General features: G+C 39.5%; 1 pseudogene; it reads right to left on the reverse strand.

Annotated features, from left to right (window-relative positions):
• Positions 1-342: 342 nt before the first annotated feature.
• Positions 343-25,982, reverse strand: LOC113630191 (40S ribosomal protein S17 pseudogene; annotated as a pseudogene).
• Positions 25,983-26,498: the final 516 nt, after the last annotated feature.

Raw genomic sequence — 26,498 nt, forward strand, 5'->3', positions numbered from 1 at the left:
ATGGCAACCACCATTGAAGAGAGGAAATTAGTTTATACTTGAATGGGATCCTTTTTTTTTCAAGTACAAAATTAGTACTCTCTCCCCCTTAGCACAAAATGTACTTGCTAGGATAGATTCAAGCTTCCTTTACTCAGCATTCCATCTGGCTTAATCTCAGCTGAAGGGGAGAATCACAAAGCAGATGTCAGTCATGGTCTGACCTCTTGGTTTAGAAGGCGGGGTGGGCAATAGCTTCTACTTCTCCACTGGCTTTTCCCTCCAGACATAATCTCCATTTATCCCGTTGCTTTAAGAACATGGGTTCCATTTCTTTTGTTGTTGTTGTCTGAGGCTTACTGAAAATATTACAGCACAGCAGAAAGATTCAAACGGCTCCACGTGGTGTTTTGAAATTCATCCCTCCTGTAGGCTGAGTGACCGGCAGGTCGGACAGACTGCCAAAGACCAAGAGCTTCAGCATTTCCTTAGTGTCAGGATCTACTTCAGTGATTTCCTGATCCCGGGCTGAGACCTCAGGCACGTAATTATCTCTCCTCCCCCTCGCCTCCTCCTGCAGCTTGATGGAGATACGTCTCACTGGACCACTCTGAATCCGCTTCATCAGATGTGTGACATAGCCTGCGATCTTGTTGTGGAGCTTCTTGCTGGAAATGATGGCGATCTCCTCTCACATGTGCTTGTTGGTGTGCAAGTCGTTGCCCAGGCGCGTGTAGTACTTCTCAATGATGACCCGGGCCGCCTTCTTCACGGTTTTGGTGCGGACGTGGCCCGTGTTGGCGGTCCTTGGTAAAAGAGGTTCATTTCTTTATTAGATGACAGACTTTAGGTCTCTGGAGTATTTTTCAGAGAAGAATTTTTGCTTTTCAAGAACAGCTACACAAAATAATCTTGAGCCAAAGTATTCTTTCTTTAGATTTCTACCAGAAGGGGAATAGAGCTACAAAGTTTTATTTTCAAAATTCTCATGTTCGAGTCAATAAATATTTAAAGTCTATAAAGCACTGTACTAATGAGAAGACAGGGATTGGAAGAGTTGGTAAGATCAAACTGAAAAATGAAGACAAACAAAACGCCATATTTCTGCCTTCCAGTTGCTGATATCTTGTTGAAGAGATGAGGACATGTCCTAATAATCTGGTACAAACTGAGTTGTACCAAGTGATGCAAAGGAAGCTCAGACTCATTGGGGGTGGTAGGGATGTGATTATTGGGGAAAGCCTTTTGAGTGTTGACCATTGAGTTGAAGCTCCGAGGTCTTCAACAAAGTGGAAGAGCGTTACAGACCCAAGAAGGAACTTGCACCAAGTCCCAGCAGCTTGAGGGCTCAGATTCCATTCTAGGAAAAGGCTACAATGAGGGATGTATAGAGGGTGTGATGGGACGAGGTGGGAGATAAAACTGTAAAACAATGGAATGCCTTACCTATCTTTTTGTAATTTTTTGGTCATTATTGGAAGTACATATACATATATTCCCTTTCCAGAATGTGTCGTCCTACCATAACACTATCCAGAATCCAGAAAATGATGCTAAACAGTTCATGTGTTTCCCCTTGACAACACTTCATCCTGTAATGCGTCCATCTCAGGGGGTCCCAAGCCAGTCTCCCCTCTTTAGCTTCTGGTACCTTTTCTCTTCACCATGGCTTTCTAGATCAGAGGCCAGCAAACATTTTCTAGAAAAGGCCAGATGGTAAATATCTTAAGTTTCACAGGTCAAACATTCTTTTTTATAGCTACTCAACGCTGCTGTTAAAGAATGAACGCACCCATAGACAATAGGTAAATGAATGGTGTGGCTGTGTTCGGATAAAACTTTATTTCAAAAGCAAGTGGCAGGCCAGATTTGGACCACTGGTTATAGTTTATGGACCCCTGTTCTAGGACTATCAACTCCTTTGTCTTCTCCAAAGGATCTTAGTTGTTCCTACTGTCTGTCTTCAGTCAAGACTGCTAGTTATTTGAAATCATCAGATTTTCAGTCTTGGTGAATCTGGGGTAGGACCTGATTTTGGAGGCAATGTTAAAAAGGATGATCTTTTCTTGTCTGAACTTCAAGATGAAGGATCTAGAAGAGAAAACTTTTAGCACAACTCTAGGGTGTTACTGTGCTTGAAGTGTCTCTCTTTTTTCTAGTTTTGCCAAAGACATCTTTCTGCTAATTTAGCTCATTTGGGCCAGGGCTTGAGAATGGAACTAGGTGTGTAATATATTCCAAGAAAGAGGTCAGCCAGAAGTGGAAAGATGGGAGATGAAGAAAAATACCATTTTGCTATATTTGTAATCCCCAAACCTAGTTTTTGAGTGACCACTATTTGTCAATCCACTAATTTTCCATTTCCAAAAAAATGAAGCATTTCAGCTTAATGTATACACAGTGGAAAAATCCATTGGAGATTGTTCATCAGGAGAATAAGTGTTCAGAATTTTTTATAGAAAATATAATTCTGATAACAGTGTACAGTATAGAAGAACCAGTGGGCTTTAGTTAAAAAGTCTCAGTGGTTGCCAAGGGTTGGAGGGAGGGATGGATGAATAGGCAAAACTAGGATTTATTTATTTTTATTTTTTGTGGTACGCGGGCCTGTCACTACTGTGGCCTCTCCCGTTGCGGAGCACAGGCTCCCGATGCGCGCTCAGCGGCCATGGCTCACGGGCCCAGCCGCTCCGCGGCACGTGGGATCCTCCCGGACCGGAGCACGAACTCGCGTCCCCTGCATCGGCAGGCGGACTCTCAACCACTGCGCCACCAGGGAAGCCCCAAAACTAGGATTTTTAAGGCAGTGAAACTGTTCTGTATGGTATTATAATGGTGGATACATCTGATACATTAGTTCAAACCCATAGAATGTGCAATACCAAGAGTGAACCCTAATGTAAACTATGAATTTTGGGTGATTATGGTGCATCAATGTATGTCCATCAATTGTAACAAAAGTACCACTCTGATGCAGAATTTGATAAAGAGGGGAGACTATACTTGTGTGAGGGCAGAGGGTATATGAGAAATCTCTGTACCTCCACTCAATTTTGCAGTGAACCTGAAACTGCTCTAAAAATTAAATTCTACTTTAAAAGAAGTCTCTGACAAGGAATAATCCCAGATTTAACTAGTGAGATGGCATACATAGGTGCCATTTATGGCCCTCGAAGACACCCTTAGTAAGCACACAAAGACAAAATTTCCAAAGGGCAGAGTAGGGTTGGAAGAGATGCAAGGCGTTTGCCTTAAGACTGTGGTCTAGACAGAGTGCCGCTCTGTCAGTCCAGCAGTATGCAGATTGTACTTTCCAAAATGACTGCCACAAAAGCTCCCATCCCACATTTCTTCTTCCTGTGTGACGCTGTAGCTCCTCTTACAGAGGTGTAGGGGCTTTGTTTCTCCCCTTGAATCTGACAACAGCAGAACTGATGCTATGGAACTTCCAAGGTTAGGACATGAAAGTCTATATGGATTTCACCTGGAGCTCCTGAGACACTGTTCTGGAACTTAGTCACCATGCTATGAGGAAGTGGCAAGACCACACGGAGGTCAGGTCTAACTTTCTGGCTAAAGCTCCTTTTGAGGTCCCAGCTAGTAGCCAGCATCAACCTCCTGACATGTGATTAGGTGAGTCACAAGGTGACTCTAGCCCCAAACACCATCTGCTGCAATAGCGTGAGAAACCCCACCCCCAAGCAAACACTGCCTAACTGAACCTAGTCAATGCCCAGAACAATGAGAGAAAATAATAAAGCAATTTTTGTCGCTTTGATGTGAATCTTTACACAGCAATAGATAACCAAATAAGAACGAGGGGTACAAAAAGAGAGGCCCAAGCTGGGTAGTTGCTGCTGTTTAATAAATCAGTAGAAAATAATAGTTAATGATATCATGTCTAGTTCTTATGTTCACTTTTTAATATTTCGATCAAGTGGCGCAAGATTCCTTTTAAGGACCACTATATTCCCCATCTTTCCTAAGAGTGCTAACAGGACTGACAAGATCTGGCTTCTCAGATGCAAATGGTCTACATGAGCCAGAAGCCTGGGAACATACACATCATGCTCAAATGACTATCCATGTATTTAATTTAAAAATAAAAAAACATTGCTCATCACTCCATAGGTACTAGGCTGATACATTCAAGTCACAAGATCTCAAACCCTAGAGATACAATGTCTTTTTTAATTTTGCAAAAATTGCCTTTTTATCCTTAACTCATTAATTCATCTTTTACTTTTTTTTTTATCTTGCTTATGCAGTAGCATATCTCCTGGGATCACTGCAAATCTTGATAAGGCCCTGTGGCATGTACTTTAACCTAATTATAGAAGCAACTCCAATGGCCTCTCATTCACTTGGATGCAAAGAGATGCATGACTTAACAGGGTCACATTCTTGGGCTAATTCCATTCTTCAGTCAGCCAAGAGGCAGCTGCTTGAGCATGTCCAAGGATGTAGAATGTGGCCACTCCTGCTTCCATGCCAACACCCACCCCCTTCATTCTCTACAAATAAAATTCTCTCCCACTTAAGGGCAAAGGATAATATCACCTCTCTGGCTTCTAGCTGCCCATTCCTTCCTCTAATTTGTATAACCACATTCCTCACTTCTTCTCTCCATGACCTGAGATAATGTGTCTTTTCTACTTCAAGTCAAAATCCTCATCTTTTTTCTGAAGTCTACCACTTCCCATCTTTTTTTTTTTTTTTTGCGGTACGCGGGCCTCTCACTGTTGTGGCCTCTCCCGTTGGGGAGCACAGGCTCCGGACGTGCAGTCTCAGAGGCCATGGCTCACCGGCCCAGCCGCTCCACAGCATGTGAGATCTTCCTGGACCGGGGCATGAACCCGTGTCCCCCGCATCGGCAGGCAGACTCTCAACCACTGCGCCACCAGGGAAGCCCCACTTCCCATCTTCTCAGAGGCTTTCTCCATAAATAATACTCTCTTTTCTGTATCTTCAACCTCTTCCTCTTTCCTGACACTTGACCCTCTGCCTATAAATTTTCCCATTCTGAAGATTAACTCTTCCTTGTCCTTGTATCTCTTTAGATACCTCCTTATCTTCCTTTTCAACCAAACTTTTTGAAAATGTTGTCAATATTTGATTTCCCTTGCTCAAATCCTATTCATTCTTTGTTCTAGCATCATCTCAATATTGCGTACATCATTTGAATGGTTGGGGTCACCAATGATTTTCGGAAATTATTCCAAGACTTATTGACTTGCTCTTTGTAAATCTTTAGAGATTCTCAACCATTTCATCCTTTGGAAATAACCTATCTTCCCTGTTTTCCACATCACTCTCTCCTAATTTGACTTGACTTCCCTCTCTTCCTTCCCTCCCTCCTTCCTTCCTTATTTTGTCTTTTCTCTCTCAACAATATATAGGGTCTTGTATTAGTCAGCTCAGGCTGCCATAGCAAAATGTTATAGATTGGGTCACTTATAACAGAAATTTATTTTCTCAAAGTTCTGGAGACTAGCAGTCCCAGATCAGGGTGCCAGCCAATTCAGTTCCTGGTGAAGTTTCTTTTCCTGTCTTGCATATGGCCACCTTCTCGCTATATTCTCACATGGAGTTTCCTCTGTGCATGCACAGAGAGTAAATAAGAGATCTCTCTCTCCTCCTCTTATAAGACCAACAGTCTATGGAATTCGGGCCCCACCCTTAACTCTTTTAACCTTAATTTCCTCCTAAAGGTCTTATCTCCAAATACCGTCATGTTGAAACTTAGAGCTTCAACAAATGAATTTGGAGAAGGGACATAATTTAGTCCATAGCAGGTATAGTTTGTCACATAAAAACTAGGCAGAGGCACACAGTTCCACATTTGCTTGCAGATTGGGCACCTCTCTCTTTCCCCTCTGATGCCCTTAGTGAGTTGTTGGCATTTACTTTCACACCTGTTACTTCAGAATCCCAAGATGGTTGCTACATCCTCAGAGGTTTTCCTTGAGAGGCTGAAACCAGGCAAACCTATGAGCCAAGTTCCTTTTTTTAGGAGCAAGAAAATAATAGTGGCCCTCAGACTCCCTTTATTTCTTCCTAACCAGAACTGCCTCACTTGCATATCAATGGCAAGGGGGATTTCCACAATTGATTTAGTCTAATCAACATCCACTTTCCCTGGGATAAGGGAGGGGTGATTCTATAGCATACAGGGTTCTGTCAGTCATGCAGGCAGAAGGACATGGCTGACTTCTATCTTTCTGACTGCCCTCTCTCAGCCTTCTTCTTAAAAGCCTCTTACTTCAACGGGCCCCTTATATTTCAGTCTCCAGGATTCTTTACTTGGACTAATATTCTCTCTATACTCTTTTCCCAGGTAACCTCATTTATGCCCACTGTTTGCATTACGCCTTAAACATTATAGACCCCCAAATCACTTTCTCTAGTCTAGATATCTTCTATTGGCTAAGCTTATATATATATATCTAAAGGTCTTCCTGGCATTTCTACCAGGATTTTTTGCAGACATCTCGAAGTCAACATGTTGAAAAATGAAACTCGTTTCCGTTTCCAATGCCACACATTCTCCATCTCTTTGGTACTCTCTCTGTTGTTTAGTGGAAACGTCTCATAACGATTTACCCGAGCAAACAAACCACTATTATCTTAGGTGCCTTCCACTCCCTTAGCTGCCACATCCATTTAGTTACCAATATCTCACAAATCTCTGCACTTTTTTTCATCCCTATTACCATGCCTTCCTCCTTTAGCTTCATTTCCTACTATTTCCTTTCTGTCATATTACAGTATTTATCAATCTAGGACCTGCTTCTAATAATGCGCACATTTGTTTGCATATCTTTCATGACTGCCAAACTTTAAGGGACAAGAGGGCATTTTTACATTCTTCTTTTACATTTTTTTTAACATCTTTATTGGAGTATAATTGCCTTACAATGGTATGTTAGTTTCTGTTTTATAACAAAGTGAATCAGCTATACATATACACATATCCCCATATCTCTTCCCTCTTGCCTCTTTTACATTCTTGTACTCATTGCAACCTGGTACATGGTAAGCCCTCATGAAACTAAGTTCAATTCGGCAACTGAAACTCATATATATAGAAATGATAATGCAATGTCCTTGCACTGGGCTTTCTTGCTCTTCTCAGCATAAGACACTTGAGGGAAGAATCTTTGTTGTTCCCTTCCTTTGTAACTTTCCAAAATACTGAGTGCAGTGGTTTTTACTACTGATGACAAACACATTCAAAAATATCAATAGATTAACTCCAGAAAACAAAGCGATATGCTCTATAGTTGTGGATGGACATGGCATTGATATATTTTTCCATGTTGTATGCAGTACTTTCCTGTCTGCATTACACATGGACTCCCTGGAGTTGGTCATCATCAGAGTGTGTAATTCTGTAAAATGGAATCTTGGCTCAGATCAGGTCTGTGGTGTCTTCTGGATCTCATGTCTTGTGATTCCATGATTATAAGATTACTGAGAGAAGCAAGTTCATTTTGATGTAAATAAGCCCATGAACTGGGGAAGGAAGAGTGCTGTCCCTGATGATGTTCTGCAGTAACCGTTTGGCTCAAAAAAAATGAAAATAGTTTATTTTTAACACTAGGGGATAAATCTTAATCTTTGAAGTTCTCAAAGGTATGATTTTCTTTTTGGAAAACACTATTTAAAAACATCAATACACCCCTTTGAATTTGGGTCAAAATTTGATGACATAGCATTAATGGTTATGTCAGAACTACTGGGTCAAATCATAGGTATTGAGATAGTCTTTCTTCAATGAAATTTTATCAGTGTAATAGCTATTTCCAGAATACACCCCCATAATTAAAACTAAGATAGGATATGGGATTAAAATACTAAAAACAATTGATCATATTGAAATGGAGCAGGACCCTATGGTCCTTGCCCCCCAAGTCTTCAGCCTGCCTTTTGTCTGTGGAAAAAGTTTGGCCAAAGAACAAGTTTAATCAGAAAATGATTAAATGAGAAAATGCAGAAACAAAAGATAACAAGAAGACTAAATAATAAGAGTTTAGTCATTAAGCAGAGTCAAGGACCTTTAGTTCCTCCTCAACGGCTATAGATAATATTCTGAGCCCTATCCTGTGAGCTGTCTTATAGATACTGAGACCCCCACCAGGTGGAAGAAGTTAACTACATGAGGACCAGGCTGTAGACATGACATAAGCTGCCACAGTTCTGAGAACTGGCCTCAAAGAAATGGGAATAAACTGACCCTGGAACTAAAGACTAACTGTATTTAAAACAATCAAGATGATGCTGATCAGACCACCACATGACCAATCTCATAATGACAGTCAGAGCTGACTGCTGTTTCTGCATGTAGCCCCCTTCCTCTGTCCATAAAAGCTCTTGCCCCCTGATTGTCAGTGTGGGGTGGAGTAAACCTTTGGACAGGCATCTGCCCTCCTCATCCCCATACACACATTGCTGGCATCTGAAATAAAGCAAACTTTCCTTTCCACCAACCCGGCCTCTTTATTGGCTTTTGAGCGGTGAGCTCAATTTAGGTTACAATATCACATTTAAACTTATTTTGACTAAGTTGAGTGAAATTTGCTTTCCTTCTAAGAACACGTGATTTTCAATTAAATTATTAGAAATAAAAAATAAATTAGTTTTCCTCTCTAAGTTCTTATTTTCATTCCATTATTGACCTCCTCCTTGCTTTGAAACTTTTGCACTTGAGGGCTTCCCTGGTGGCACAATGGTTAAGAATCCACCTGCCAATGCAGAGGACATGGGTTCGAGCCCTGGTCCGGGAAGATCCCACATGCCTCGGAGAAACTAAGCCCATGCACCACAACTACTGAGCCTGCACTTTAGAGCCCGCAAGCCACAATTACTGAGCCAAAGTGCCACAATTGCTGAAGCCCATGCACCTAGAGCCTGTGCTCTGCAACAAGAGAAGCCACCGCAACGAGAAGCCGGCGCACCACAACGAAGAGTAGCCCCGCTCGCCGCAACTAGAGAAAGCCCGCATGCAGCAATGAAGACCCAATGCAGCCAAAAATAAATAAATTAAATAAATAAATTTTTTAAAAAAAGAAAGTTTTGCACTTGAAATTACCCTCTTTACTCATAAATTTATCTCATCTTTCTGAAAGTATGAGAAGCAATACACTTTATTTATACAGTGTTTTACCATTTGCAATGTCCTTTTTGATCTATTTAACTACATCTAAACCACACGTTAATCTCATGAAGCAGACAAACCAGATATAATTTCACAGATGAGGAAACTGTCACCTTTACCCAAGATCACATGATTAGAAAGTGATAAAACCAAGAGAAGACTCAATATCGTTTGATATTTAGTCTACTGCTCTTATCAACTTGGCAACCATTCCAAACTCAAAAAATATATCTCCCTCTGCCTTTTATAAAACAGCATTAAGATTGCACTGAGATGCACAGAGTATAAAATTGCTTGTATACTTTTGATCTTTTCTTTCTTCTTGCCATTTCAGTTTTGAAATGACAAACCTTGGGAAGGTATCTCAGGTTTATACAGTGAAAACTTTACTTCTCAGGACTTGGGAAAGTCTAGTCAACATTGCTGAAATAGAAAAAAAAAACATGTTCTTTATGGAGTATTCATAAGACAAATGTATTTTTAAAACTTGCAAAGCTGGCTGAGCTACAACCTCACAAGTGATATTTCAAAACATGTTAGAGGTCTTCTGCTTGTGGCCATAACAAAGTAACTTGTACCAGACTAATCCTCTCACCAGAGACAACTATAAAACTGAACAAAATATAGGAAATGATTATTTTTAGATGTTAGACTATAGGCAACACAGATCTGTGATCCCCAAGAGGAGCAGGGGAGCCTTAAGATCACAGTTATACAAGCTTCTACCTGGAGGCATTCTGCAAATGGTAGGGTGGGGGTGGGGCAGGGAGCCCCAGCAGGGTGCAGATGTCTCACTGGGCAGAGAAGGCAGATGTCATAGCTCTGGGCTGCAAGGGTGGCTGGAAATTGTGGGGCAGGAATGAAGAGAAGGGAGTCATACAGAAATGAAGTTCCAGAATTCTGCACGTGGTTCCCCTTACTCTTTGGTGCAATACAAAAGTGTGTATGCATAACGCAGAATCCATAAGGCGGGGTAAAAAAAGCTATCAAATAAAGAAAAATTACTGGGGAAGTTTGAGTTGAAAAACTATTAGAACTCCTCTAGTCTGGGAGACAATTGAGTACTGACCAGAGTGGAGACAACTCATTAAATATCCCTGACATTCAATGGAGATGCAGGGAAGGTCATGCTAATCTAGTTCCACAGTAAAACTACTCTGAAGTGTCCCTAACAAAGCGTAAAAATTATCCATAAATAAGTTCAGCTTAAGTAAATGAATTACCTATCTGCTGGAACAAAATTCAATATTCTATTAAGGAAGAATGTAAAAGCCAGCTCTTTAGCAACATAGCATCCATAGTATCCAGTATATAACAAAACATTACTAAACATTGTGAAGAAGAAGCAAAATGTGGTGCAGAACCAAAAGAAATGTCAGTCAATATAAATGTAAATTGTTTATTTTTAGCAAAATGAGATAGATCTCAAAAAACTTTGATTGTTTTGAAGTATGATAGCTGTTTTGGAAAAAACTTTTTCCAAAATAGATAAAGGCACAAAGAGAAAAAATTTTAAAGGAGTCAGAAAGAAAAAACACAAAAAGAGCAACCACTAACCTCATTAGAAACAATGTATGCCAGACTGCATTAGACTGACATCTTTAAAGTACTGAAAGGAAAAACTAAACCTAAAATCTTGTAAATATCCGCCAAACATGAAGGAAAAATAAAGACATCTTTAGGCATACAAATACAGAAAGAATCTGTCATCATCAGGCAAGCACTACAAGATATATTAAGAGAATTTCTTCAGACTAAACGAAAAATGTTTCCAGATGGAAATTCAGTCTACACAAAGAATGGAGAGTTCCAAAAAAAGTAAATATGTAAATAAATATAAATTATTTTCTCTTGTGGCTTAATTCCAGAGAAAAATGGAAGTATGCTGTTACAAGTATACTTGTATACAGTATGTATATATATATATATATATATATATATATATATGTCAGTAAAGAATGAATATTGTAAACTGAAGAGCAACCAATTTAAAGGAGAAAGAAAAGAGAAGAGGCATAGCTGAAAAACCAGTAGAGGACATAAAATGGTATCTTTAAAAATATTTAATCCAAAAGCATGCAAGAAGGGAAGAAAAAAAGAAAAAAGATCTAATGGGACAAAAACATAGTGAATACAAGATGGCATATTTAAACACAATCAATTATTTGGTAATTGCATCAAATAACACTAGACTCTAATTAAAAGGAAAGGATTATCAGACTGAATTTTTAAAAAAAACAATATGCTGTTTATAAGAGAGAAAAGGATGGAAGAAGGTATACCTCTTAAATATTCAGATAAATGTTGGGCTGGCTATATTACTATCAAATAAGGCTTCAGGACAAAATAATATTTTTAGAGGTAAAGAGGGACATTCTATAATAAAAATGTGGTCAACAAGAAGACATTAAAATCATAAATGTGTATACACCTAATCACAGAAATTCAAAATACAAGAAGAAAGAAACTAATGGAACAGAATGGAGAAATAGGAAATTCCACAGCTAAAGTTTTAGATATCAATACTCTTTCCTCAATGATAGAATAAATATACAAAATGCTCTGTGTAGATACAGAAGACTTGAACAGCACTATCAATAACTTAACTAACACAATACACATTTTTTCCCAAGTGATCATGGAGAATTCATTGATATAGACCATATGCCATGTCACAAAACAAATTACAAAAAAATTTAAAGAACTGAAATTTTGAAGGGTACATTCTCTGACAACAAAGAAATTAAATTAAAAATGATTGAAAAATAGATGTCAGAAAATTCCCAAATATTTGGATATTAAGAAATCTTTGTCTTAACCCCTTGCTCAAAGAAGAAATTAGAACATATTCTTAAGCGAATGACAATAAAAATATCACTATCAAAATTTGTGGGATGTAGTGTTTGGGGGAAATTATATATCTCTACTTGCCTATATGAAAAAGAGGAAAGGATTAAAATCAACAGTTACTGCTTTCACCTTAGGAATCTAGGGAATGAAGTCTAAACCCAAAATAAGCAGAAGGAAGGAAACAGTACTGGTAAGAGTGGATATCAGTGAAGTAGAAAACTGATAAATAAAGAAAATCATGAAATCAAAATTTGGTTCCTTGAAATGATAACAAAATTGATAACACCCAACCTTAACTGATTAAGATAAAGACAGAGAAGGCACAAATTATCAATACCAAGAAAGAAAGAAAGAACATCAGTAATGATCCATAGACATTAAAGGAATAATAAAGTTTATGAATCATGTTATATCAATAAATTCAACAATTTAGATTAAAGGGCAAATTCCTTGAAAGACACAAATTACCAAAACTGGTGTAAGAGGAAACAGAAAATCTAAGTAGCCCTACAATAATTAAAGACATGTATTTGTATTCAAAAACCTTCCCAAAGTAAACTCCAGATAATTTCATTCATGAATTCTACCAAACAATTAAGGAAAAAATAATATCAATTTTACAAAATGTATTAAAGTTCAAAACATGGTTTTGTCTTTATTCTTTGATTTTAAGAGTAGCTCACTAGGTTTAGAGATTGGCCCAATCTCTAAATGATATGACAATCATGAAAATCTTAAAAACTGTGTTGAGGAAATAGATAAAACTAAATGAGAACAAGAATCTAATTCAAAACACTGATATTTGTCATTCTTTCCTAAGCTAGGCAGGAAGCTGAGGAGGCTAAGTGAGAGTTCAGATAGGTTTTACCACGCCCTGTCACAGGTATCCTATACTGAGTTGAAACTATATGATCCTAGTATCCTGCCTCATTTTTCTCTTCTCTTTCATATGAGTCATTTAAATTTGCTGTATCTTCTCTCTTCTCCCATTCCCAGCAAAGAAGCCGCTATCTCAGCCTGGATGTGGAGAGAGGCCAGGGAAGCTTCTACGAAGACGTGATACCTATGCTGAGCCCAGAAGGGTGCACATGTGTTGTATGCAGAGGAAGCAGCCAAAGAAGCCAGGAAAGCAGCATGGCCAAAGGCACAGAAACGAGAAAGCTTGCATTTAAAGAACTATAAGAGGCTCCTCCATATTGGACCAAAGAGAAATGCAGAGGTGGGGGAAAGGGGTAGAAGGGTCAGGGTAGATCACAGATCACATCCGAATGTGGCATCCTCCTGAGGAATTTATCTTAAAAAACAGGAAGTTACTGAAGGATTGCAAACATGATCAAATTTGCAATGTGCAAAGGATACTCTGATCATGCATTTGAGGGAGGGTGGACCTGTTCATCAGATATCACAGTAGTTTAGTGCAAGATGATGAGGTCCTGATCAAAATTAGAGACAGTGGAGAACAGAGAAAGGGATACATATGGATACAGGGTCAGAGTCCATAGGACACAGTGACTGATCCAACATCAGTGGTGAGGAAGAGGAAGGAGTCTAGCTGATTCTAAGGTTTCCTGCTCAGATGGCTGTGTGGATAGTATGTCCTTCACTAAGATGAGGTCCCACTAGGGGACTAGGGAGTTACTATGCTTGCAGTTGTGAATTGATGAGGTATGAGGTGAAATGTGAGGTCTGATAGGCATTTGTATATATCCTGCACTCAGGAGAGAGGACTACAGACTGATATTTGGGTTTCATCAGCACATGAAATGAATGTGCAACCAAGGTATATATAAAATGAGAAAAAAAGATATATGTGGCTGATGTAGCCATGTGAATAGAAGACATCTCCACGATATAGAAAGGGAACATTACATAAGTAGTGTCAGAGGGGATTTTCATGTTATATTTATAAATATATCATTTCTATGTAAGCTAGAAACTTTCCTTGTTCCAGATCTAAGTTGTACATTCCTAACTCTGAGAGTGATTTCAAGGATGACATCTTTTACCCCTAAAGGAAGCTACTGGAACAACAATAGAAAAGCTAACAGTAGGTGATTATCTCTTGATTATAAAATATTAGGGAAAAAACATTCAACATATATGTACTAATGATGGAGACACCATATGTTCAGCAAGAGTCAATTCTCCTCTAGCCTATAAACTGTACAATAAACTCCATCTCCTCTACAAATGTCATGACCAACACCTCCTCCTTCTGGTCTTCTACTGTCACAGCCATACCCCACAAAGCTCTGTAAAGCTGTAATGCAATCTTTTTTTTTTTTTTAACATCTTTATTGGAGTAAAATTGCTTTACAATAGTGTGTTAGTTTCTGCTTTATGACAAAGTGAATCAGCTATAATATACATATATCCCCATATCTCTTGCCTCTTGCATCTCCCTCCCTCCAACCCTCCCTATACCACCCCTCTAGGTGGTCACGAAGCACCGAGCTGATCTCCCTGTGCTATGCGGCTGCTTCCCACTAGCGATCTATTTTACATTTGGTAGTGTATATATGTCCATGCCACTCTCTCACTTTGTCCCAGCTTGCCCATCCCTCTCCCCATGTCAAGTCCATTCTCTAGTAGGTCTTCGTCTTCATTCCCATCTTGCCCCTAGGTTCTTCATGACCTTTTTTTTTTTTTTTTTTAGATTCCATATATATGTGTTAGCATACGGTATTTGTTTTTCTCTTTCTGACTTACTTCACTCTATATGACAGACTCTAGGTCCATCCACCTCACGACAAATAATTCAATTTCGTTTCTTTTTATGGCTGAGTAATATTCCTGGTATATATGTGCCACATCTTCTTTATCCATTCACTTGTCAATGGACACTTAGGTTACTTCCATGTCCTGGCTACTGTAAATAGAGCTGCAATGAATATTGTGGTACACGACTCTTTTTGAATTATGGTTTTCTCAGGGTATATGCCCAGTACTGGGATTGCTGGGTTGTATGGTAGTCCTATTTTTAGTTTTTTAAGGAACCTCCATACTGTTCTCCATAGTGGCTGTATCAATTTACATTCCCACCAACAGTGCAAGATGGTTCCCTTTCCTCCACACCCTCTCCAGCATTTATTGTTTGTAGATTTTTTGATAATGGCCATTCTGACAGGTGTGAGATGATATCTCATTGTAGTTTTGATTTGCATTTCTCTAATGATTAATGATGTTGAGCATTCTTTCATGTGTTTGTAGGCAATCTGTATATCTTCTTTGGAGAAATGTCTATTTAGGTCGTCTGCCCATTTTTGGATTGGGTTGGTTGTTTCTTTAATATTGAGCTTCATGAGCTGTTTATATATTTTGGATATTAATCCTTTGTCCGTTGATTCGTTTGCAAATATTTTCTCCCATTCTGAGGGTTGTCTTTTGGTCTTGTTTATGGTTTCCTTTGCTGTGCAAAAGCTTTGAAGTTTAATTAGGTCCCATTTGTTTATTTTTGGTTTTATTTCCATTACTATAGGAGGTGGATCAAAAAAGATCTTGTTGTGATTTATGTCAAAGAGTGTTCTTCCTATGTTTTCCTCTAAGAGTTTTATAGTGTCTGCTCTTACATTTAGGTCTCGAATCCATTTTGAGTTTATCTTTGTGTACGGTGTTAGGGAGTGTTCTAATTTCATTCTTTTACCTGTAGCTGTCCAGTTTTCCCAGCAACATTTGTTGAAGAGACTGTCTTTTCTCCATTGTATATCCTTGCCTCATTTGTCATAGATTAGTTGACCATAGGTGCATGGGTTTATCTCTGGGCTTTCTATCCTATTCCATTGATCTATGTTTCTGTTTCTGTGCCAGTACCATACTATCTTGATTACTCTAGCTTTGTAATATAGTCTGAAATTAGGGAGACTGATTCCTCCAGCTCCGAATTTCTTTCTCAAGATTGCTTTGGCTATTCAAGGTCTTTTGTGTTTCCATACAAATTGTGAAATTTTTTGTTCTAGTTCTGTGAAAAATGTCAGTGGTACTTTAATAGGGATTGCATTGAATCTGTAGATTGCTTTGGGTAGTATAGTCATTTTCACAATGTTGATTCTTCCAATCCAAGAACATGGTATATATCTCCATCTGTTGGTATCATCTTTGATTTCTTTCATCAGTGTCTTATATTTTTCTGCATACAGGTCTTTTGTCTCCAGGTAGGTTTATTCCTAGGTATTTTATTCTTTGTTGCAATGGTAAATGGGAGTGTTTTCTTAATTTCATTTTCAGATTTTTCATCATTAGTGTATAGGAATGCAAGAGATTTCTGTGCATTAATTTTGTATCCTGAAACTTTACCAAATTCATTGATTAGCCCTAGTAGTTTTCTGGTTGCATCTTTAAGATTCTCTATGTATAGTATCATTTCATCTGCAAACAGTGACATCTTTACTTCTTGTTTTCTGATTCGGATTCCTTTTACTTATTTTTCTTCTTTGACTGCTGTGGCTAAAATTTCCAAAACAATGTTGAATAATAGTGGTGAGAGTGGGCAACCTTGTCTTTTTCCTGATCTTAGTGGAAATGGTTTCAGTTTTTCACCATTGAGGATGATGTTGGCTGTGGGTTTGTCATATATGGCCTTTATTATGTTGAGGTAGGTTCCTTCATGCCTACTTTCTGGAGGGTTTTTATCATAAATGGGTGTTGAATTTTGTCAAAAGCTTTTTCTGCATCTATTGAGATGATCATATGGTTTTTATTCTTCAATTTTTTAATATAGTGTATCACACTGATTGATTTGCATATATTGAAGAATCCTTGCATTCCTGGGATAAACCCCACTTGATCACAGTGTATGATCCTTTCAATGTGCTGTTGGATTCTGTTTGCTAGCATTTTGTTGAGGAGTTTTGCATCTATGTTCATCAGTGATATTGGCCTGTAGTTTTCTTTCTCTGTGACATCTTTCTCTGGTTTTGGTATCAGGGTTATGGTGGCCTCATAGAATGAGTTTGGGAGTGTTCCTCCCTCTGCTATCTTTTGGAAGAGTTTGAGAAGGATAGTTGTTAGCTCATCTTTAAATGTTTGATAGAATTTACCTGTGAAGCCATCTAGTCCTGTGCTTTTGTTTGTTGGAAGATTTTTCATCACAGTTTCAATTTCAGTGCTTGTGATTGGTCTGTTCATATTTTCCGTTTCTTTCTGGTTCAGTCTTGGAAGGTTGTGCTCTTCTAAAAATTTGTCCATTTCTTCCAGGTTGTCCATTTTATTGGCATAGAGTTGCTTGCAGTAATCTCTCATGATCCTTTGTATTTCTGCAGTGTCAGTTGTTACTTCTCCTTTTTCATTTCTAATTCTATTGATTTGAGTCTTCTCCCTTTTTTTCTTGATGAGTCTGGCTAATGGTTTATCAATTTTGTTTATCTTCTCAAAGAATTGCTTTTAGTTTTATTGATCTTTGCTATTGTCTCCTTCATTTCTTTTTCATTTATTTCTGCTCTGATCTTTATGGTATCTTTCCTTCTGCCAAATTTGGGGGTTTTTTGTTCTTCTTTCTCTAATTGCTTTAGGTGTAAGGTTAGGTTATTTATTTGAGATGTTTCTTGTTTCTTAAGATAGGATTGTATTGCTATAAACTTCCTTCTTAGATCTGCTTTTGTTGCATCCCATAGGTTTGGGGTCATGTGTTTTCATTGTCATTTGTTTCTAGCTATTTTTTTATTTCCTCTTGATTTTTTCAGTGATCTTTTGGTTATTAAGTAGTGTATTGTTTAGCTTCCATGTGTTTGTATTTTTTACAGATTTTTTTCCTGTAATTGATATCTAGTCTCATAGGATTGTAGTCAGAAAAGATACTTGATATGATTTCAATTTTGTTAAATTTACCAAGGTTTGATTTGTGACCTAAGATATGGTCTATCCTGGAGAATGTTCCATGAGCACTTGAGAAGAAAGTGTATTCTGTTGTTTTTGTATGGAATTACCTATAACTATCAATTAAGTCCATCTTGTTTAATGTGTCATTTAAAGCTTCTGTTTCCTTATTTATTTTCATTCTGGGTGATCTCTCCGTTGGTGAAAGTGGGGTGTTAAAGTCCCTTACTATGAATGTGTTACTGTCGATTTCCCCTTTTATGGCTGTTAGTATGTGCCTTATGTATTGAAGTGCTCCTATGTTGGGTGCATAAATATTTATAATTTTTATATATTCTTCTTGGATTGATCCCTTGATCATTATGTAGTGTCTTTCTTTTCTGTTTTAATACTCTTTGTTTTAAAGTCTATTTTGTGTGATATGAGAATTGCTACTCCAGCTTTCTTTTGATTTCCATTTGCATGGAATATCTTTTTCCATTCCCTCACTTTCAGTCTGTATGTGTCCCTAGGTCTCAAGTGGGTCTCTTGTAGATAGCATATATACGTGTCTTGTGTTTGTACCCATCCAGCCAGTCTATGTCTTTTGGTGGGAGCATTTAATCCATTTACATTTAAGGTAATTATCTATATGTATGTTCCTATTCCCCTTTTCTTAATTGTTTTGGGTTTGTTTTTGTAGGTCTTTTCCTTCTCTTGTGTTTCCTGCCTAGAGAAGTTCCTTTAGCATTTGTTGTAAAGCTGGTTTGGTGGTGCTGAATTCTCTTAGCTTTTGCTTGTCTGTAAAGGTTTTAATTTCTCTCTCAAATCTGAATGAGATCCTTGCTGGGTAGAGTAATCTTGGTTGTATGGTTTTCCCTTTCATCACTTTAAATATGTCCTGCCACTCCCTTCTGGCTTGCAGAGTTTCTGCTGAAAGTTCAGCTGTTAACCTTATGGGAGTTCGCTTCTATGTTATTTGTTATTTCCCTTGTTGCTTTTAATATTTTTTCTTTGTATTTAATTTTTGACAGTTTGATTAATACATGTCTTGGCATGTTTCTCCTTGCATGTATCATGTATGGGGCTCTCTGTGATTCCTGGACTTGACTAACTATTTCCTTTCCCATATTAGGGAAATTTTCAACTATAATCGCTTCAAATATTTTCTCAGTCCCTTTCTTTTTCTCTTCTTCTTCTGGAACCCCTATAAGTCGAATGTTGGTGTGTTTAATGGTGTCCCAGAGGTCTCTGAGACTGTCCTCAGTTCTTTTCATTCTTTTTTCTTTATTCTGCTCTGCCATAGTTATTTCCACTATTTTATCTTCCAGATCACTTGTCAGTTCTTCTGCCTTAGGTATTCTGCTATTGATCCCTTTCTAGAGAATTTTTTATTTCAGTTATTGTGTTGTTCATCATTGTTTGTTTGCTCTTTAGTTCTTCTAGGTCCTTGTTAAATGTTTCTTGTATTTTCTCCATTCTATTTCCAAGATTTTGGATCATCTTTACTATCATTATTCTGAATTCTTTTTCAGGTAGACTGCCTATTTCCTCTTCATTTGTTAGGTTTGCTGGGTTTTTATGTTGTTCCTGCATTTGCTGTGTGTTTCTCTGTCTTCTCGTTTTGCTTAACATTCTGTGTTTGTGGTCTCCTTTCCACAGGCTGCAGATTCGTAGTTCCCGTTGTTTTTGGTGTCTGCCTGTAGTGGCTAAGGTTGGTTCGGTGGGTTGTGTAGGCTTCCTGGTGGAGGGGACTAGTGTCTGTGTTCTGGTGGATGAGGCTGGATCTTGGCTTTCTGGTGGACAGGTCCGCACCTGGTGGGGTGTTTTGGGGTGTCTGTGAACTTATTATAATTGTAGGCAGCCTCTTTGCTAATGGGTGGGGTTGTGTTCCTGTCTTGTTAGTTGTTTGGCATAAGGTGTCCAGCACTGTAGCTTGCTGGTCGTTGAGTGGAGCTGGGTCTTGGTGTTGAGATGGAGATCTCTCAGAGATTTTTGCCATTTGATATTATGTGGAGCTTTGAGGTCTCTGTTGTACCAGTTTTCTGAACTTGGCTCTCCCACCTCAGAGGCACAGCTCTGACACCTGGCTGGAGCACCAAAACCCTGTTATCCACACAGCTCAGAATAAAAGGGAGAAAGAAAGAAAGAAAGAAAGAAAGAAAGAAAGAAAGAAAGAAAGAAAGAAAGAAAGAAAGAAAGAAAGAAAGGAAGGAAGGAAGGAAGGAAGGAAAGAAGGAAGGAAGAAGGAAAATGAAATGAAATGAAATAAAGTTATTAAAATAAAAAATAATTATTTTTAAAAAATGTTTAATGTAATATAAAAAGAAAGAAAGAAAGAAAGAAAGAAGAGAGCAACCAAACCAAAAACCAAATCCACCAATGATAATAAGCACTAAAAACTACATTAAAAAAAAAAAGAAGAAACGGACAGACAGAACCTTAGGACAAATGGTAAAAGCAAAGCTATACAGGCAAAAGCACACAAAGAAGTGTACACATACACATTCACAAAAAGAGGAAAAGGGAAAAATACACATATATCGTTGCTCCCAAAGTCCACCTCCTCAATTTGTGATGATTCGTTTTCTATTCAGGTATTCCACAGATGCAGGGTACATCAAGTTTACTGTGGAGATTTAATCCGCTGCTCCTGAGGCTGCTGGGAGAGATTTCCCTTTCTCTTCCTTGTTTGCACAGCTCCCTGGGGCTCAACTTTGGATTTGGCCCCGTGTCGGTCGCGGGAGGGCGTCTGTTCTTCACTTAGACAGGATGGGGTTAAAGGAGCCGCTGATTCGGGGGCTCTGGCTCACTCAGGCCGGGGGGGAGGGAGGGGCATGGAGGGCAGGGCGAGCCTGCGGCGGCAGAGGCCAGCGTGACGTTGCACCAGCCTGAGGCGCGCCGTGCGTTCTCCCGGAGGAGTTGTCCCTGGATCCCGGGACCCTGGCAGTGGCCGGCTGCACAGGCTCCGCGGAAGGGGTGTGTGGATAGTGACCTGTGCTAGCACACAGGCTTCTTGGTGGCGGCAGCAGCAGCCTTAGCGTCTCATGCCCGTCTCTGGCGTCCGTGCTGATAGCCGCAGCTCGCACCAGTCTCTGGAGCTCCTTTAGGCGGTGCCCTGAACCCCCTCTCCTGGAGCACCCAAAACAATGACCTCTTGCCTCTTCGGCAGGTCCAGACTATTTCCCGGACCCCCTTCCAGCTAGGCGTGGTGCACTAACCCCCTGCAGGCTGTGTTCACTCCACCAACCCAAGTCCTCTCCCTGCGCTCTGACCGAAGCCCGAGCCTCAGCTCCCAGCCCTGCCCGCCCCGGCAGGTGAGCAGACAAGCCTCTCGGGCTGGTAAGTGCCGGTCGGCACCGATCCTCTGTGCAGGAATCTCTTCGCTTTGCCCTCTGCATCCCTGTTGCTGTGCTCTCCTCCATGGCTCTAAAGCTTCCCCCCTCCACCACCCGCAGTCTCTGCCCGTGAAGGGGCTTCCTAGTGTGTGGAAACCTTTCCTCCTTCACAGCTCCCTCCCACTGGTGCAGGTCCCATCCCTGTTCTTTGTCTCTTGTTTTTTCATTTTTCTTTTGCCCTACCCAGGTACGTGGGGAGTTTCTTGCCTTTTGGGAGGTCTGAGGTCTTCTGCCAGCGTTCAGTGGGTGTTCTGTAGGAGATGTTCCACGTGTAGATGTAGTTCTGGTGTATCTGTGGGAAGGAAGGTGATCTTCACGTCTTACTCTTCCACCATCTTGAAGCTCCCCCCCTGTAATGCAGTCTTATAGCCACTCTTCAACAAGACACCATCAGTAACTTGATAGTATAGTCAGAGTGAGATTTACTGTGAAGGTATTGACATTTAGCCTTGTGTTCATTTGGATGTACAGTTTTCTAGTATTTGCAAAGGTAATTTATTTTTATATTCTTTTTCTCAAACAGGTCCCCCAAATTATGTGAGCTGTGGCACACCTGTACCACCCCTGGGTAAGGAGTATAATTCAAATGTTATAGACAATAGATTAGTAAGATTAATCTAATGTTTTTTCATTCATTAAGTTAAATTAATATATTTGAGAACTGGTTTTCACACTCAACTCTTCTGACTTCAGGGTCCATGACCTTCTAACTACAACTGGAGTTCTCCACCCTGTCTGTACACTTGAATTGCCCAATGGACATCCAGGGTTGAGAATTACTGCCTTATACTCCTTTTGTTAACATTTCTTATAGTTAAATACAGATTAACAATTTGAAAAAAATACATTCTCAAGGAAATTTCCCAAAAGGCAAAATAGTGGAACAAAGAAATGAAATCTTTGCATTTATTTTTCAAGTAATCAGTTCGCTGATGATTCAACTGTGCCTTTTGTTAATGAGTGTTAATGAACATTTAATCATACAAAGATAAGTTGTTTCTTCTTATCTGGAAAAATTCTAATATGGCAAACAGACTATATTTGTTCTGCAATCAGTTATTGATATTTTTTCTGACTTGGAATACATAATTAAATATCTAGTAACTCTCTGTTTTCTAATCTACATAAGTTTGAATCAATTTTTTTTTTCTTGCGGTACGCGGGCCTCTCGCTGTCATGACCTCTCCTGCTGCGGAGTGCAGGCTCTGGACGTGCAGGCTCAGCGGCCATGGCTCACGGGCCTAGCTGCTCCGTGGCATGTGGGATCTTCCCGGACTGGGGCACGAACCCGTGTCCCCTGAATCGGCAGGCAGACTCTCAACCACTGCGCCACCAGGGAAGCCGTGAATCAAATTATTTTTATTCAGGTTTTATTCAGTTGCCCTTTGAGCTTTCCATCAAGGACCACCGTCCCCACTGGCATCTTCACTTCACTGATGCATTGTCTCTTGCTCTGCATTCTAGGTATGGAGCAGAAAAGCATTTCCCTCAACAGTTGAGCTTTTATTAGCTTCCATTGCCTAATTCAAGCATTAACTTTGCTTATAAAAGCTACTTTTTCAACCTGTCTTTTCAACAGTTAACTTCCATTTCTAATAAGGACTAGAGAAACAAGAGCAATTATATGTGAGAGAAATTATTTGCATAGTTCCAAATCCCCCTGGTTCCCTTGGACAAACAGTCTGCTTTTGTTTTGTAACTCCCTTTATCCATTTACGGTGGCACTTCTTACCTTCCATAAATGATTATTTTTCTCCTTTTAGGCAATTCAGAGAACCTGTGATGTAATGAATAGAGTAACTGACTAAAAGACTTAGATTCTGATCCAACTGAAGTGCTGTGTAAAATTGGCAGAGGTGATTAAACTCTCTGAAACTCAGTTTTTAAAATAACTGTGAAGTTCGAATATAAATATGACTTCAGTCTAACTCACAGAGTTGGTCAATAGACAAATGTGATATTTGTATCATCTTTTATTTGACAGGAAGATATTTGCTCTTGGAAGATATTTGCTCTTTGACTGCAAAATCTTTGACTGAATGCATGCAAATTTAGAAAGCTGTACTATGAAGTATACTCCAAATGAACAATTTATCCACCTAAGCTTTTCACCTGAGTGTGGTAAACCACAAGAGGCCACATGTCTTTCTTCACTAATTGGAAAATATTATAGATATTCAATATTTCCTTTCACTTAGAAATGTCTCCTAGGAAGATATGTATTACCATATTTTGAGAATATGAAGTGTTTGAATGGTTTAAAATCTGATTGGCTTTCAGTAATTCAAGGGCCACTATTGATTGTTACACATGAGTATCTGTAAAATTAATTCCTTGTACAACATTATTTCTCAAAGTAACTTAAGCCAGTATCTCCAAATATGTGATGGTAAAGATCACAGCAAGGGCTAAATGTTCACATTGATACTCACTTGAGTCATTGAATGGGACAGGAAACACAGACATTGTTGAGTAGACTAAACCTCTCATTTGACAGATACTGAAACAGATTAAGTGGTTCTGTCAAGCAGCCGTTTTATTATAGAATTGGAATTAGAACCCTTAAATCAAAGTGTAGGGCTCTTTTAACTACTCCATACTAACTATGGAAATATTCCCCTGAATGTTCTCACTAAAACAGCAAATATTTAAAATTGCAGGGGTTAGGGAAAGAATATGTTTAAAAAGTAAGAAGGCAAAGTATTTCGATTTTTATCAACACTTCAACAAAGGTTTCCATTTTATAGTTTGATATCATAGGAGAGATGTTTCATTGATATACTACCTGAGTTCTTGGTTCCAGCATGGGTTTTCCTCGTAGACTATCAAAGCCTATAGTTAAAACATATTTAATTTAGTTGCTCACTCATATTTGCAGCACTGGTCTTAAGTTGAGATTTAATTCTAGAAAGCATTATACTAAATTAATCTCATTGGAGTTCATTTTATTATTCTTATGTAGCAAATTTCAAAAAATTCACTTAAAAAGAGTGGAACAATTTCATATAAACTTTTCCCAGTGGATCAATCACTTTGAAATCCACTAAACAGCCTAATGAGACAAACATTTTCCCTTGTTCAGGGCCAGCATTTAGGTGCACATTTTCAAAGTAATGATTACCAGGATGTTAGCAGTGTTAAATATTATCAGTTCTGCAAAATTGCATGTGGGGTATTCTGGACGTTTTTAATCTGGACAAAATGTAAAGCAGGGGAAATCACCTAGAAAATTTAGCAAACATAGTCTTGGCTTTGCCATTGGAGTGGGAGAGAAGACACTTTACACTGTCGCTTATACTACAGCTGTTCCCAAATTCTTGTGTGGCAATTGCAAAGAGGAATGCTTTCTTCATAAATGTGTAACTCCAAGGTTATGGCCTTTTCTTTAAGAAGTAGGCTTCATTCCAGTTGTTCACTCTTAAGAGGGGTTTGCAGGAGCTGGATGAATACTTCCATACCTAAATAGAAATTGTGTTTTCTGATAAAGAAAAGAGTTCCCAAACATCACGATGGTAAAAGGGCGTGATGCTGCTTGAGCCCCAGCTCTATCACTGATGCCGGAGAATCCCTCTACCCTCTCTGGGACTCGGTTTCTTCTTGTGTAATATGATGATCCCTATGACCCATTCTGTGCCAACTTTGAATCCTCCCAAGTGTCCAACTTCATTGTTCAAAGCAGGCTGCTTCTTCACCAGAGACTAAGATTATACCAGAAGTCAATGTTTTATTTTGTTATATTCAGTGCTACAACCCTTTCTCTGTGAATGAATGAATGAATGGAATATAAATAATGACACATATAGGAGACAAGGGAATTAGAAGGCTGCATATGTGGTCATTCATTGTAGAGTGGCTAATAACCTCAATTACTACAAGGTGTGTCAGATGCAAAGGAGTGAACAAAGAGCATGTTTTCTGAAAAAAAAAAAAAAGCCCATTTGAAGTAAATTATTTTTGTGAGGTATATTGTTTGCTGCCCTCTTTCTGTTTCATATACACAGAAAGAGCATATTATACTCTCACATAAAATCCGCTCAGAAAACAAAAGTGTGACAGGAGGAGTTCACTTTCTGCAGTAGGATGCATCTAGTGAAACATTCCATTCAGTTTTTAGAAACAAATTATCCATTGCAATCACTATGCTGTAGTCTAGAAAGAACAGAGCACCAGGAGATGGGAAAACCTGGATCTGTACCCCCCAAAGGAAGGGGTCATATTTTCTTGGTTTACTTTACCTTCCTAGAACTTAGCTTGGTGCATGACACATAGAGAGTACTCAAAATGAGGACTTCTGCTACAAACTCTGCTGCCTCCTAGGTAAGTGTCTTGGTCCAGGACACTTTTGGAAACAGAAGTTGAGGCAGAGCTGTGTGCTACGGCTTCCTTGGGAGGTTCCCCCACAAGGCAGTAGGAATAAGGGAGAAACAATGAGAAACAAATTGAAGGTGGTACGTATGCTGCAGAGACAGCTAGTTCCCAGCATAGGATGCCATCCAAATATGCCATGTAGAAACCCTGAGCCTCAGATCCATCCACCAGAGGAGAGGAATTTATTTTTTCAGCTCCTACTTGTGTCCTATCCCTCACTTTACCCGCGGCAACAATGACTGTCCCACACGTGAGCAGCGTGACCTGGCTGTGCTGGGCAACTGCTGGAGCAGCCATATTGCGTTGCCTACAGTACAGCGCCTAATCTGAGCCCAGGGGTGATGGGAGGAAGCAGGACCACGGCTAAGCCAAGCTGATCTTCGACGCAGGGGCAGCTCTTCCTTCCGAGGCATCATGGAGGCCATGCCCAAGGCCAGCATCCCCGGTGCGCCCACCCCACCAGGAATGGAGGCTCAGTGGGTCTCTCCACTGAGCTGGTGGCCAAGTCCCAGGAAACAGGCAAAGCTAAGTGTATCCAGGGGGCTTGGGGGTTGTTGAACGGGGTCAGGAACAGTGTGGCATTTTAGAAAATTATCTGACCCACGTCTCGGTTTCTTCAGCTCTAAAATGCTGATCATATACATGTCCTCCCATGTCGTAAGAGTATCATGAGGATAAAAATGAGGCACGGGACTTTAATCTTCTCATCCTTCTCGTCCCTCTCTTGCATGCATCCTGTAAACCTCCAACACAGGAAGAATGCCCTCACCAACAAGCTCTCTGTCTGTCACCGGGAGATGCTAAAAAAATATCACACAACCCATTAAACTGGTGTGCCGGCCTCAAGTAGACCCTGCTCACCGACACTCAGCCTTGCTGCTTTTCCCCACTGTTTACTCTCTTTTCTGCACCTTCCCGTCCGCTCTCTATTCTCAACACATGTCCTTGTCCAGGGA

This window comes from Aethalodelphis obliquidens, unplaced genomic scaffold, assembly GCF_003676395.1.
Source record: "Aethalodelphis obliquidens isolate GAN/ISIS:26980383/991018 unplaced genomic scaffold, ASM367639v1 scaffold29, whole genome shotgun sequence".
Taxonomy (NCBI): Eukaryota; Metazoa; Chordata; class Mammalia; order Artiodactyla; family Delphinidae; genus Aethalodelphis; species Aethalodelphis obliquidens.